The 14,327-nt window shown below is 35.7% G+C and overlaps 1 long non-coding RNA gene across 1 annotated transcript; it reads left to right on the top strand.

Moving 5' to 3' along the window:
- The first annotated feature begins 3,308 nt into the window (after positions 1-3,308).
- Positions 3,309-4,359, top strand: LOC128282205 (uncharacterized). The gene is made up of 2 exons (XR_008272430.1): positions 3,309-3,427; positions 4,133-4,359. It is a non-coding gene; the product is annotated as an uncharacterized LOC128282205 (long non-coding RNA).
- Positions 4,360-14,327: the final 9,968 nt, after the last annotated feature.

Raw genomic sequence — 14,327 nt, 5'->3', positions numbered from 1 at the left:
GACACACGCTCGTGTGTCCTACTCGTGTGCTAATTTGACTTAAAGTTTTAGGTGCAGGGGACACACGGCCATACCACACGCCAATGGGGATGGACCGTATGTCACACACGGCCTAGAAACATGCCCGTGTGTGTAATGCCCCTGTACCCGAGACCATCACTGGAGTCGAGCACGAGGTATTAACGGACTTAATTCATTAATTAAACAACTCAAACAATTTATTTTTAAAATTTCCAGACAAGCTGGCTAACTGCGTCATAGTCGCTTAAAAATTCATATCTCGAGTTCTGAAACTCGAAATTAAGATATATAAATTTTTCCTGAAACTAGACTCATATATATCTATCTACTAATCTTTTTCTAGAATTTTTGGTCAGGCCAATTAGTACAGTTTATTAGTTAAAGTCTCCCCTGTTTTAGGATTCGGCTACTCTGACCCCTGTGCACTACGAATCAAATTTCTTTCTATACAGAAATCCAATAACTATGCTGTTTGTTTCACCTACAAATAGACTCAATAAGGAATCCATACATATAAATTGTGAGTCCTAATTATTTTACACAAATTATGGTGAATTTCTAAAGTCAGAACAGGGAATCCAGAAATATCTCTGACCCTATTTCACCAAAACGTAAATATCTCATAAAATACAACTCTTTTACCTATTTTGTTTCTTCCAAATGAAAATATATTTATTAAGCTTAAATTAAATATTTTATTCATCATCTAATTCTATCTATACTATTTTTAGTGATTTTTCAAAGTCACGTCACTGCTGGTGTGTGATTCTGTTTTATAGCCAATTTTACCATTTTATGGATTTCCATAGATTAGTTAGCACATAAAGCATACGTGTTATCAAATATAATCTCGATTAGCCACTCCAATAGCTAATCATTCTCAAACATTTCCATTCCATCCATGAGCTATATCATAAGATTATACACACAAAAGGATTATAATGCTATACATGCCATATTCCCAAAATATTCAAGCCACCATACCGAGATGGTCCGTTGATAGTGTGAGCGTGCCTCCGACCGTCCTGATCTCCAAACCGGCTTGTTAAAACTACAAGGAATGGAAGGGAAGGAGTAAGCATAAAATCTTAGTAAGTTCACATGCAAATAACAAATAACTTAACAAAGCAATTATACCAACCAACATTAGCATAATATCACCAAAACATATATCACATTTCAATTCATCATTCATTGTCTTACTACATTATTGTTGTCGTATCAAGTCTCAACCCGAGGGTTAAGTACATACCTGTCCAAAGTGCCCATTCCACAACACTTACCAATACGTCACTTGCATCTTGAGTATTCTTCCATTTCACTAGAATTTTACCCGTTGAACAAATCGGAATATAACTCGGATACATGGAAAGTTTGCACATAAGTGCCACATATGTAGCCAAGCTACCATGTAACCCGCCCATAAGTGAACTCGGACTCAACTCAAAGAGCTCGAGCGTTCGCATCCATAAATGAACTCGGACTCAACTCAACGAGCTTAGATGCCTAGTTATATCTCACGAACTCGGACTCAACTCAACGAGTTCAGACGTTCGCATCCATAAGTGAACTCGGACTCAACTCAACGAGTTCGAATGCCCAAATATCCGAATCTATTCCTAAGGTTCAACGGGACTTTCCTTGAAATGGCCTAAATTCAAGGTTATAGGAACAGTGGTTTCGTAACCAAAAATCTGATTTAAAGAGAAATTTATTTCAATATTTTTGCATGAAAATTGTTCTGATAGGAAAATCTTATGAAAATATTGATAGAAAAATTTTACCGATTTAGTGGTTAGTTAGAAAAAGAAATTATTGAAGAAATTGGGTAAAAACAAGATATCGGGACCTCTATCTTGTAAAACCGAGTCAAAAATAATTTTATTAATATTTATGAAATGTTATTAGTGTGGAATTAAAATTTCGTTAGGAAATTTTAATGTTTGGGTAGTCAATTAAATGCAAAGGACTAAATTGTAATAGGTGTAAAAGTTGCTAGAATGATTAAATAGCTTAAGAGTCTAATGAGAAAGGATTTAAAAGGAATTAGACCCAAAAGTTATTTGGTCTGGACGGCAAGGGTATGAAATCAGCAGAAAAATTGATAAATTAAGGGTAAAATTGGAGTATTGCAAAATTAACTAAATAAAGCTAGGACTAAATAGGAAATATCTAGATTTCTCTTCATTTCTCTTCAATTCCAGCAGCTAAAAACGCCATAGGAGGGTTCTCTAAGCTGGTATTTCATAATTTTTGCACCAAGTGAGTTAATCATTGCCTTTTTCTTATAATTTTTGTGTTTCTAAGACTTTTACAACTAGGTCCTACTATTAAATTCATTAGTTTTTGATTTCATGGATGAAATTTAAAGTCACCATGGTTGAGTGCTGTAATTTTATGATGAAATAGAATGAAATTAAAACTTTAATTTGTTTATGAGATGATTTTATTAGGTAATTTCAATAGAAATTGATTTTTAGGACCTAATTGTGAAAATGCTTGGAATTAAAGTCTATTGCTGAAATTCTGATTCCTAAAGGTTGTAAACTAGTTTAAGGTGATAGAATAAAATGTTAATTGAGAAAAATCAGTTCAATTGAGAGGCTAATTGAGTAGGGACGAAATTATCATTTATTAAAAGCTTAGGGGAAAATGGTAATAAACAACTTGCACAAAAACAGTTTGGACAGCAGCAGTAGACTAATTTTGAAAAATCACCATAAATTGTAGAAATCGAATTAGAAGATGAAAAAAATATGAAATTAAAGATTATTGAGTCTAGTTTCTCATAGAAGAAATAGTGTACACAATGGATTTGTAAATTTTGAGATATAATGAATTTTTTGAGACAAGGTCAGAATGAATTCGGGTTCCCTTATTCTGACTTTGAAAAATCATAAAAAATTGAAGAAAAACAATTATGGGATTAAATTTATATGTATAGAATCCTTAATTAGTCTATTTTTAATAGAAACAAATGAGAACATCATTTGAATTATGTATGAAGAGATAATAAATTTTTAGTGAAGAAGGGTCAGAACCGTCGACAGCAGAACAGGGGTGACTTTAAAGAATAAACTGTACTGATTGGCTAAACCAAAAATTCTGAAAATTTTATGGTAAGACGATATGTGAGTCTAGTTTCATGGAAATTTATTAGATCCTAATTTTGAGTTCTGTAGCTCAAGATAAAAATAATTTAGTGACTATGACTCAAGTAGACAGCTTTGAATGAACTATAAATAATAGTTGAATTATAGAGAATGTTGCATATGAACATGAAATGTATTACATTGATAATTAAATTTATTTATTTAGATCCAGAAGATTCAAATACGAAGCTAGATCGAGGAAAGGAAAAAGTTCGGGATTAGTAGATTTTTTTTGTTTACAAACAAGTATCAAGGTAAGTTCGTGTAACTTGAATTATATTCTTAAATGCTTGAAATGCATGTTTTTGATATGAATATGATTTGAATGTTCATTATATGGAAAATTATGAAACATTGATATATTTGATAAAAGGGGAAGAAATCCCGGTTGAATGAAAGGAAAATTCGATGGATCTCTGAAAAGGAATTGACGGTAAAAAGGATCTAGCCCGGACAGGTGATCCTATCCTGATATAGCCCTTCCGAAGAATATGTGTAAAATGGATTTAGCCCGGACGGGTAATCCGAATTAGGGTTTGAATTTAGCCTGGACTAGTAATCCCGCTGCAAGGTTGAGGTTCGCGAGAGTGTGCTCTCTGAAATGGATATGTGCACACATGAATATGAATTGACGGACCCGAAAATGTACACTAAAAGTGTATATCTGAAAATCCATCAAAAATTCCAAGAAATTCAACGGGATAAATATGGAAAAATAAAAAGGAAATAGAAATCATGGTATTGATGAGCTCATCAATCATAGTATATATTATTGGTACATGGAAATTATTGTACTAACTTGAATGTTGAGTTTGTGCATATTAGGGTAATAATGCATTGAATGGATATAGGAATGTTTATTGTATTGTATTGAAAATATGAGGTAAGTATAATTCTTATTACATGAGCTTACTAACCACAAAGTGCTTACCCCGTTTCTTTTTTTCCCCGTTTTGTAGTGTTAAGAGCTCGGAGGTCAGATTTGGTCGGAGACACATCACACTATCAACCTCAGGACTTCGGTATATAAAGAAACTTTATTTTGGAAATCAATGGCATGTATAAGCTAATAAAGTAAATGATTCTGTGAAATGAATGTAGAGCTAGCCATTGGTATGGTTAACAAACCTGGTTTTGAGTATGTGATGACGTTATTTTATAAATATGCATGAATTTATCTTGAAAATATGTTGAATTGAATTGGTTGATTTGGATTGGTCTTGATATAATATTGCAGGGAAGGTTAGATATCTGTAAAGGGATTATATTGAGTTTTCCTAAAAAATAAATAAATAAATAAATAAATTCGTAAACTCTGGTAATACCTCGTACCCTATTCCGGAAATGAATACGAGTAGGGGGTATTACATTCCTCGTTTGTACTCCTTTACCATTCTCCTTGGAATACCCATGACGATACTTCGGTAGTCTTTCACATTTTTTCACATAATTCATAATTTTTTTTTTGCATGTTGTCCAACAATGACCACAAAGCATAGAATTGCATGATAACAATCATAATACCGTATAAATAGAATTAAATGATTTAAAATAACATTTATATTACAATATTTACATTTGAACTAACCTCGTATGCGAAAATGGTCATTTTTACCATTTTGTCCACAACTTGGTATTTTGCCAATTTTAGCCCGAATTTTGATTTTCCTTACTCTATCATTTCAAATATAGCCTAATTAGGACTCATATTATTCAAATCAACCCAAAATCATATTTTGGAAAAATTACAATTTTACCCTTAAACTTTCACATATTTACACTTTTTCCCCAAATCTCGTAAATTAAACTTCATCCTATTTTATTATGTTTTATGATATGCTGATCATTTTTCCCTTCTACAGTAACATCCAATTCTCACTCTAACATGTACTTATGAACATTTGGTATTTTTACCGATTATGTCATTTCAGTCGTTTTTGCGTAAAATCACTTAGAAAAAGTTGTTTAACACAATCTCAAGCTTCATATTCTACCATAAAACATCAAAATTCATGGATATCATTCATGAGTAAATTTTTAAATATAAACCCTAGCTCAAAATATTGGTAGAAACAGGTAAACCGAGCTACGAGGATTTCAAAAATGTAAAGAACATTAAAAACGGGCATAGAAATCACTTACAATCAAGGCTTAAAAGTGTTGAAACCCTAGCTATGGTGGAGAGAAAAATTTGGCAGCAACTGATGGAGAAGATGATCATTTTTGTATTATTTTTCCCATTTTATTTCATTTAATATCAAAATGACCAAAATGCCCTTCCTTATTAAACTTTCAAAAATTCCATCCATGTCCAATTTTTGTCCATGAACTTAGAAATTGGTCAAATTGCTATTTAAGACCTCTTAATTAATATTTCAAATCAATTTCATACTAGAAACTTCTAGAATACAAATTTTGTAACTTATTCAATTTAGTCCCTAACTTCAAATTAAGCACTTTATGCATAGAATTTCTTCACGAAATTTTCACACAATCATGAAATCATATCATAGACCTCAAAATAATCATAAAATAATTATTTCTATCTCAGATTTGTGGTCCCGAAACCACTATTCTGATTAGGCCCTAATTCGGGATATCACAGTGTGTTTAACCATGTGGACCTTAATAGGCTATTTTCCAAGCTTTTAGTCACCCCTTTCTACTTCTTTTTCTTAATAGATACCAAATTCAAAGTAAAACATGATTATGCACTTGTAAATGATCTTGATGAAGTTAGTTGTATGGAAACCTCATATTATTGGTTTTATACAAAAAGATTATTTCCCATCTAGTATTTATGGGTTCTTATGTTATTGTAGCACATTCAAAATTTGGCTCGTTTTTGAACTCATTGCCAATTATAGCAACCCATCATATAAGAACATAAACATGCATATAAAGGCAGGTCATAGCCTACTTTCAAATATGCCAATTTCCATGGCCTTATACAAAAAGATGAATACATCTTTACATGCCTTCATTTGGCAATTCAAATACATGCCATTAACAAAATAGAAGTGTCTTTATACCAAAGCTTGACTAGTTGATAGTGTGTTGCTTCTCCAACTGTCTTCCAATCCTTATGAGTCATCGAGCTCAGTAAAACAAGGAAAAGAGAGGGGGTAAGCATTTTCATACTTAGTAAGCTCGAATAATCGAAAAGTAAAGTTACCGAATAATTAGCATACATCCACACTTAAATCATGAAATCATCAATTTTGAAGTGATTTCCTATCACATGCACTCAATCAATGAGTTAGTCACATAACAAAGCATCATATAATTTATGTAGATGAGCTCATCATTCATCATCTTATTGACATACATCATATTAATCCCATTGAGTTTCTAGGAAATCTCGATGGAATACCCATTATCCTTCAATTCTTACGAATGATCATTTCACATATATGCACTCCCGCAAACCTCACATCTCATGGCAAGATTACCAGTCCAGGCTAAATTCCCCATATAATAAAATCATAAGGTGATGTTAGGATTACCAGTCCAGGCTAAATCCCTTATAGCGACAAACACCCTTAATGAACTCGAATCTAAATTACCAGTCCAGGCTAAATTCAGACCCTAATAGGATTACCCGTTCGGGCTAAATCCTCAATGCACATATATTCTTTGGGAGGCTCGATCATTTAAGGAACACCCATCTGGGCTAGATCCTTTCCATACTCGAGATCACGGATTACCCATCCGGGCTAAGTTCTTACTGTAACACATGCAGGATCTCTTTACACATATCAATGAGGGTTTATCCATCGAATTCCCTTTGTCAACCTCATCCGAGACATTTTTCACATGTTACCATCAAATATGCATTTCCATGATATTTCATGCTCATAATAAATGCAATCATCATGCATTCATAAATCATTCAATTACGCATATTAGGGGTTTACTTTAAGTTATCCGAACTTACCTGGTATTCGTTTCAGAGATATGTTTCGGTTATTCTGAAACCTTGCGTTTACCACGATCGACCTCCGGAATTTGTTCTTCGGGGTCTATATTAGTAAAATTAACTCATTAATACCCCACATTATACATTTCAAGTTTAATATCTACCCCGGTCCAATTGACCGTTTTGCCCCTGACCCTTCACATTTTTACGATTTAGTCCCTAGGCTCGTATAATGAAACACATGCACTTTTTATCTTACCCAAGCCTAGCTGAACACCTTTCCTTCTTATGGTAGCCCACATTATCCATTATTTTCTCATTTCTACCACACATTTACATCTTTTGCAAAATAGTCCCTATAAGGGTTTCTCATGAAAATCAACTAGGAAAAGATGTTTAACACACATTAATCTTTCATATTCCTTCATAATCTATCAAAATACAAGCAACTCATGCATGGGTAAATTTTTAAACATGAACCCTAGCATGAAATATGGGTAGAAATGGAGAAAGTAAGCTACTGGGATTTCAAAAATACAAAGAACATTAAAAACGGGGCTTGGGAGCACTTACTATTGAGCTTGGAAAGCTTGAAACCCTAGCTATGGTGACAAGAGAATTTCGGTAGTTATGGGGAAGAAAATGGCTGATTTTGGCTTGATTTTTCCCATTTTATTTCATTAAAAAGCCAAATGACCAAAATGCCCTCATGCCCTTTCTTTAAAATTTTAACCATGCAAGCCCATTTTTGTCCAAAAATTTAGAATTTGAGCAAATTGCTCTCCAAGACCTTCTAATTCATAATTTAAATCAATTTCGTACAAATTGATTCTAGAAACAAGTTTTGCAATTTATTCAATTTAGTCCCTAATTTCCAATTGGACATCTTATACTAGAATTTCTTCATGAAACTTTAACACATGCATATATTCATATTCTAGGCCTCATAATAATCATAAAATAAATATTTTGATGTCAGATTTGTGGTCCCGAAACCACTATTCTGACTAAGCCCTATTTCGAGATGTTACAATAGCCCTCAAGGCGAATAATGGTTTCCTACTCAAAACATCGACTACTACATTAGCCTTTCCCGGGTGGTAGTCAATCACCAACTCGTAGTCTTTTATCAACTCTAACCATCGTCGTTTCCATAAGTTCAACTCTTTTTGAGTCATCAAATACTTTAGACTTTTATGGTCAATGAAAACTTGACATCTCTCACCATACAATTGGTGTCTCCAAATCTTTAATACGAACACTGTAGTTGCTAGCTTTAAATCATGGGTCAGGTAATTTATCTCGTGTGGCTTTAGCTGTCTCGAGGCATAGGCTATAACCTTGCCTTCTTGCATGAGCACACACCCTAAACCATTCAAGGATGCATCACTATACACCAAAAACTATTTTCCCCATTCTGGTTGCACTAAAACTGGAGCTTCGATCAACAAAGCCTTTAATTTCTCAAAACTCTGTTGGCACTTCTTTGTCCATTCGAACTTGACATCATTTTGTAACAACCTTGTCATCGGAGTGGCTATCATAGAGAATCCCTTCACAAAACTTTTGTAATATCCAGCCAAATCCAGAAAGCTTCGAACCTCTGTCACATTCCTTGGCAGTTTCCACTCAACAATAGCCGAGATCTTGCTTGGGTCAACTCTGATCCCATCTCTCAACACGATGTGTCCTAGGAATCCAACTTTTTTAATCCAAAATTCACTCTTACTGAACTTGGCATAAAATTGCTTATCTCTCAAGGTTTGTAAAACAGTTCTCAGATGCTCACGTGCTCACTCTCATTACTTGAGTAAATCAATATGTCGTTGATAAAGACCACCACAAACTTATCCAAATACACCCGAAAAATGCGGTTCATTAAATCCATAAACACCACAGGAGCATTTGTTAAATTGAAGGGCATACAAGAAACTCATAGTGCCCAGACCTCGTCCTAAACGCAGTTTTCGGTACATCTTGCTCCTTAACCCTTAACTGATAGTAGCTCGACCTTAAGTCGATCTTGGAAAACACGGTGCCTCATTTCAACTGATCGAATAGGTCATCAATCCTTGGCAAGGGATACCTGTTCTTCACGGTTACTTTGTTGAGTTGTCAGTAGTTTATATACAATCTCATCGACCCGTCTTTCTTTTCACAAAAAGTACCAGAGCACCCCACAGTGAATAGCTCAATCTTACAAATCCCTTACCCGTTAACTTTTGTAATTGAGTCTTCAACTCCTTTAACTCCATAGGAGCACTCCTATACAGAGCGATTGAGATGGGTGCTGTACTAGTGACCAGCTCGATTCCAAACTCAACTTCCTTAGCTGAAGGCAATCCAGGCACTCTTCCGGAAACACATCCGGATATTCACATACCATAGGCACTGACTCAATTTTCACTTCTGACGCCTGAGTATTTACAGAAATGCAAGGTAGGACTCATATCCTTTTCTCATATATCTCTCCATAGTCATAGACAATATTACTACAGACAAGTTATCTGATTCATTCTGTTCAACTTGGAGGATATCCCCGTTTTCACATTTCAACTCAATGACTTTTCGTCTACAATCCAATACAACCCCATGAGAAGTCAACCAGTCCATACCGAGGATTATATTGAATTCATCAAACGGCAACAACATAAGGTTAGCCAGAAAACAATGACCTCTAATTGTCAAAGGACAGTTTCTACATACTTGGTCTACCAACACATGTTTGCCTAACAGGTTAGACACTTTCACCACAGATTCAGTAGGTTCAACTAGCATATTCATACTGGGTACTAATTTCATGTAGACATAAGAATGGGTAAACCCCGGATCAATTAAAGTAATAACAGAAATATCATGAAGAGAAAAAGTACCCGTAATCACATCTGGTGAAGATGCATCTTCGTGAGCGTGAATGGCATAAGTCCTTGCAAGCGCACGGCCCTCGGATCTCACAGCTGAATCTCTAGGAGCACCTCTACCACTAGCCCCACTTTCTGGATTCTTTTGTGGTTTACCCCTCAAAGGAGCACTACTCACCCTCACGTCTTGCTTTTTCTCTTTCTCATCCAACTTGAGACAGTTATGAATAAAATGGTCCAACGACCCACATTTAAAATAGCATCTCTCATTTCCTCAACACTCGCCAAAGTGATGCCTACTACATTACGAACACTTCGGCCTATTTGGTCGAGCACTACTGACACACGTGATAGAAGTGGTCTGGGCTTTAGAAGTCGTATTCTACTTGTTCTTACTCTTATTTGAGAATCCCATCGAAGTATTCGATCGGGTGGTGAACTCACTCGATCTCTTAGATGAGGTTTGATGTGATTTCCCCATCTGTCTTTTCTTTGAGTATCGGGACTCAATGTTAGCTATTCTCTTCTCTTTGGCCAATTTCTCGGCCTTACATGCTCTCTCCACGAGCACCATGAATTCCCTCAATTCTAAGATGCCAACTAATAATCGGATGTCTTTGTTCAATCCGTCCTTAAATCTCTTGCACATGATGGCTTCAATAGACACGCACTTCCTAGCATATTTGCTGAGCCTCACGAACTCACGCTCATACTCTATTACTGTCTTTCGACCTTGCTTCAATTCTAGAAATTCATTCATCTTCTGATCTATAAACCTTTTACTGATATACTTCTTTCGAAATTCTTCTTGGAAAAACTCCCATGTAATCCATTCCCTTGGTATAATCGACACAAGGATATTCCACCATTTGTAAGCTGAGTCTCGCAGGAGTGACACAACACACTTCATGCACTCTTTAGGTGTGTATGATAACTCCTCAAATGCCCTAATGGTATTTTCTATCCAAAACTCTGCTCTCTTCAAGTCATCATTAATATTCACCCAGAATTTTTCACCCCCTTGCTTTCTAATTCTATCCACTAGAAGTTTCTCTCTCCTAGCCATCTCTGCTCCTTGAGGAGCTATATGGACAGGTTGAGGAATTAGAGGAGGTGGGGGAGGTGGAGTATTTGGATTCACATGAATAAACTCCAAGTAGGCATCCATCATGTGGAGGTAAGCTTCTCTAGCCCCTCCGCCCTGACTCATCGTCACGAACCCACTATCAACTGGCGCGGTTCCTTTAGCAGGAGCCGGCGTATTACTTTCCACATCATCTACCGTAGCTACGCCAGGATCCATTTACTATATGAAAAACATAATTTATATTAGTCAAGAGTCGTCACACTATCGATATACAACTATGGCATGTATAGCTAGACTGGCACTCATGCTAGGTTAGTCCTAGAACTGACTAAATCATTGCTCTGATACCACTAAATGTAACACTTTACACCCAAGTCCTACGCCGGGATGGGATGCAAGGCATTACCACACTTAAACATATGCATTCCAACGTTCTCGAATCATCAAGACGTGACCAAATTTAAAACTTTTTCAAACCTTGTCTAAATTTCTTAATATGGCCCACTAGGCCTCAAACGACCATTGGAAAATCATTCGGGACTGTATTCAACTTTATAAAAATAGCCCTTGAAATAGGGCACACGCCCGTGTGCAAGGGCAACACGTCCAAGTGGTCATTAAGACATGGCCGTGCTGATGGCCCGTGTGACACACACGGTCTAAGCATCTCAGGACACGCTTGTGTCCTAGGTTCATGTGAATTTTATTCTAAATTCGAAACTACAGGGGTTTTCACATGGCTTGACACACGCCCGTCGTGTCCCTCACACGGCTATGACACGCCCGTGTCTAAAAACCTTGACATTCTATTTTTGACATCAGCATCTAATTTAGGGCACACGGTTGGGGCACACGCCCATGGCTAGAGGCCGTGTCCTCTACACTGCTGAGACACACGGTCGTGTCTCTGCTCGTGTGTTTACTACTATGCATGCTACCTTGAATTTTTACGTGCAAGGACACATGGTCAGACAACACGCCCATGGGACTGACTGTGTGCCACACACGGCCTAGACACACGCCCGTGTGTCTACCCATATGGACAATATAGGGCTATATACCAAGCCCTTTGCCACCCTGAAACACAATATAACAACCTGATTTCTCAATTCAAGAACCACATCTAAGGCATCTATACATTTCATATATATATACCAAAGCAACCAATGAATTACTCATTTAGGAAAGAACCTTTTATATTCATATAACAACCTTCAACATTAGCCATTTTCCATGGCCTAATACAAAATGGTGTCAATTACTAAAACAAGTCAACACATTTAGCCCCAAAACAATGTGACACTCAACAAAATCAAAGTTCCTATACATGTCATAATCAAAATTTAAGAACTAATTATACCAAGTGCTTCGATTTGATAGTGTGATCGATGTCTGTAACGTTCATTGATCCACGAGCTAATTGGGCGGCACTATGAGAAAAAGAAAAAGAGATAGAGTAAACATAAAGCTTAGTAAGTTGCATGAACATAAACAACAACTACTTATCATAAAGCAATATGCTCATAACCTTTCATAGTTTATTTACAAATACTATAAATAGATGTAAGTTCAACTTACTCATCACCATCTAATACAATTCATATTCCATGCACTGAGCCCGTATCTCATACATTTCAATTTGGTACCTATACCACTCATTACATAATCCCAACTTTTATCATTTCGATATAAATCATTAACCTTTTGTTGAACCATTTGGAATACTACCGTATACTCGATAGCCTTAACATGGGCTAAAATACCGACGCCATATCTCAGACATGGTCTTACACTGGCTCTCATCTATCGATGTCAATGCCATGTCCCAGATAGGTCTTACACTGGCACGCAACAAGCTTACGCCATGTCCCGGACAGGTCTTACACTAGCTTGTCCATCGCGAGGCTGATGTATGTCCCAGACATGTCTTACAATAGCTCTCGTCTCAACACCGGTGCATATCCCAAACATGTCTTACACTGGCTTAAATATCAAGAGGCCGATGCATGTCCTAGATACGTCTTACACTGGCTCTCATATTTTGGTTGATGCTTGTCCCAGACATGTCTTACACTAGCACACATATCACCCAATATCAGGGTACCAATATCCAAGTTTATTCCCAATGCTCAACGAAAGTCCCTACTATGTCAATTTCTCAACATGTATTCCCATATTCAAAATCAAAGCAATTTATGCCATATCAATACAAATGCACATCATAAACATAGAGTTGCATTATTAACATACAACTTACCTCGGATTACAAAAAGTAGACGTCTATTCGGTTTTAGTCTACTTGCTTTGCTTTTCCCCGGTCTAGGCCTGGATTTTGCACTTCTTGATCTATAATGATGAAAATTCACAAATTTAATCATTTTATTAATCTAGGTACTCAACAATTTAAAATTGGGCAAGACGACCATTTTGCCCCTAGATTTTTGCAAAATGACCATTTTACCCCTAGGTCTGAAAATTGATTTTTATCACATTTTCTCACTAACCAAGCCTAGCTAATTACTTTTTATACTAGAAGCAGTCCAAAATTATCAATATTTCACACATTTATCACCTATTTTACAACTTATGGAAAATGGTCCTTTTTAAGGTTTTCATGAGAAATCTCTTCATAAAAGTTGTTTATTACAATACCATAACTCATATTCTTCCATAAAATTTTAGAAAACAACATGGACACACTCATGGTAAAACCCTAGACTTTCAACCATTTTGCAAAATAGTCCCCTCATTTGAAAGCTCATGTTACAAGGGTTCTAAAAGTACAAAAATCATCAAGAAAAACCCTCAAGATCACTTACTTATAGAGAGACTAAGTGTGTAATATCCCGAATTAGGGCCTAATCAGAATAGTGGTTTTGTGACCACAAATCCGAGATAGAAATAATTATTTTATAATTATTTTGATGTTTATGATATGATTGCATGATTGTGTGAAAATTTCGTGATGAAATCCTATGCCTAAAGTGCTTAAATTGAAATTAGGGACTAAATCGAATAATTTGCAAAACTTGCATTCTAGGAGTTTTTAGTATGAAATTGTTTTGGAATATTAATGAGGAGGTCTTAAATAGCAATTTGACCAATTTCTATGTCTATGGACAAAAATTGGACATGGATGAAATTTTTGGAAAGTTTAGTAGTAAGGGCATTTTGGTCATTTAGTTATTAAAATGAATTAAAAACAAAATTAAAAGCCAATTTTTGTCCATCTTCTTCATTAGGAAAAAATTTCAAGGGTTCTCCATAGTTAGGGTTTGTTTCAAGCT

Source organism: Gossypium arboreum, chromosome 1 (genome assembly GCF_025698485.1).
Source record: "Gossypium arboreum isolate Shixiya-1 chromosome 1, ASM2569848v2, whole genome shotgun sequence".
Lineage (NCBI taxonomy): Eukaryota > Viridiplantae > Streptophyta > Magnoliopsida > Malvales > Malvaceae > Gossypium > Gossypium arboreum.
The sequence above is the reverse complement of the archived record's forward strand: the minus strand, read 5'-3'. Positions and strand labels throughout refer to the sequence as shown.